Genomic DNA, 2,592 nt, shown 5'->3' with positions numbered 1-2,592 from the left:
TATTGTTTCTTGTCCATCTCCACATATTCTACAGTTACTTGTTATGTTTCTTTTCAGTATATGTTTTTGGTAATTTCCGGTGGGGAGGCTTTGGTCTTGTGCAGCAATTTAAAATCCTCCAGTCTCTGCTTTGAGTCCTGAGCTTCTCAACCATTGCTGGGATTTTTCTCTGTCTATTTCTTTCGCATTTAGTTTAGCGCAGTATTTACCATGTAGGGGCTTTTCTTGCCATCGTTTTATCATGGTCCGTTGCTGTTCTAGTTTTAGTTTGGATTTAATTTGTTTTATAGCTTTTGTTGTTTCTTCTTTTTCTTCTTCGTATTTGTTAGGTAGTATGATTTCTTGTTTGTATTTGTCAGCTTCCTTAAATACTGAAAACAGTTTTTGTTTTGCTTGTGTTTTGTGGTTATTATTATTATTATTATTATTATTATTATTATTATTATTATTATTATTATTATTGCTGTTGTTGTTTTTGTTGTTATATAATTTATTCACTCAAACACACAGTACGGTTGTATGATGGTAGAGTTAAATTGTACATCTAAAATACACGGTTGCTATCACATGAGCCGAGGTCTTACATTTTATTCTAATATATATGCTTTTAAGTTTCATTATTTGTTTATTTGCTAAGGTTTTCAGGAAACAGATAATGTAAGAGACAGTTTAAGAACATTTTGCTAGTAATTGTTTTATCTTCTCGTTATTTCAAGGATATATAATGCTGTATGTAATCAAAACAAGAATGAAAATAATAACAGCGACAACAATAACTGATCCTCTACTTAACACTATGGGGAATCCAAGATAGTAGCTTTGTATTTTACCACTAAGAATAACTTTGAGATAATTACTCTACTTCGTCTAAAAATTGTTACTTTCTGGCTGACATACTCAAAAAGCAATCTATAGTCTGTGTGCGTGCGTGCGTGTGTGTCTGCGTGTGTGTGCGTTTGAGTATGCGTGTGAAACATGTGCGTTTGTATATATACTCATAAGCCTAAACCCATACATGCATATACATACAGATATATATATATGTGTGTGTGTGTGTGTGCGTAAGTATGCATATCTATATTTATATATATATATATTGCTATATTATATATATAAAAACTAGGTTATAAATACGATGTGTATATATGATATATATGAAAATATATATGTATATATTTCTCTACCCAAATATGTCTGTGCACACCTTTCAATACCATGTATGCCATAAGGTCTGCAAATCTAACGGACGCCTCAAAGACATTTTAAGACCTACAAATATCAGAACTTAACTGCTGCTCTTGGTGGTCCAAATCAGATATGCCATCTATGTGGGTGTCTTTTCAATGCATTGTCTGGTTTAAAAACTCATATCAGACGCCATGATGAATCTAAGGTGTAAGTACTAAAGATGGTCAGACTCTGCATAAGAGGTAGACCACCACGTGTGTGCGTGTGTGTGTATATTGCGATATTTCAAGATGGTCATTTTGGATATTCTTCTTTATCTGATCTCAACGTATCGTAATTAGCTGCTGGTCGGTAATTTAGAGATCCATTATTTATAAAGAAGCTAATATAAACTTCGTGTTAGCACAATACTCTAATCAGCATTTCTCTCCTGGTCAGTATACGCAACCAAATCCTCTACATCATACAAGAAAGATCAGTTGGGGCAATATGCATCGTGTTTAAGACTAGCCATAGAATCAAGGGATATGCTAACGAATACGTCACATACTTTCTCGCGCACTAATTTCACAATAAACGAGACTAAGAGAAACGAAGTTAACTTTGAAGACAAAGATGACACTAGCTCGTTGCACAACATTTGAAGCGTGCGGTCAATGCTGACGCGATCTTTGGCTATATGTGATCAGATGGCTCTCTATGGATATACAAATTCTGATGAAATAGGCGTAGGAGTGGCTGTGTGGTAAGTAGCTTGCTTACCAACCACATGGCTCCGGGTTCAGTCTTACTGCGTGGCACCTTGGGCAAGTGTCTTGTGAGTGGATTTGGTAGACGGAAACTGAAAGAAGCCCGTCGTATATATGTGTGTGTATGTATATATATATATATGTGTGTGTATCTATATATATATATATATGTGTGTGTGTGTGTGTGTTTGTGTGTGTGTCTGTGTTTGTCCCCCAACATCTCTTGACAACCGATGGTGGTGTGTTTACGTCCCCGTAACATTAGCGGTTCGACGAAAAAGACCGATAGAATAAGTACTAGGCTTACAAAGAATAAGTCCTGGGGTCGATTTGTTCGACTGAAGGCGGTGCTCCAGCATGGCCACAGTCAAATGACTGAAACAAGTAAAAGAGTAAAAGAGTAAATACGAAGACTACAAAACGTTGTGTCTTCTAACGAGTGTGGAGGAGAAAGTTAGATAATCTAAGGATTTTCTGCCAAAGAGAGCTACAGATGCCGAACGGAAGAAAAGAGCGGCATAAACATCAACAGCAGCAATACGTCACAAGACCTTATTGTTCCTACAGCATCACGAAACGCCAGAAGAGATTACTTCAACCTTGGTTGCAAGTGCTTATCAGGAAACCGAACGGTCAATTCACCAGCAAAAACCAT

The sequence above is a fragment of the Octopus bimaculoides genome, chromosome 3 (assembly GCF_001194135.2).
Source record: "Octopus bimaculoides isolate UCB-OBI-ISO-001 chromosome 3, ASM119413v2, whole genome shotgun sequence".
In the NCBI taxonomy this organism is placed as follows: domain Eukaryota; kingdom Metazoa; phylum Mollusca; class Cephalopoda; order Octopoda; family Octopodidae; genus Octopus; species Octopus bimaculoides.
This window is presented reverse-complemented; position numbering follows the sequence as displayed.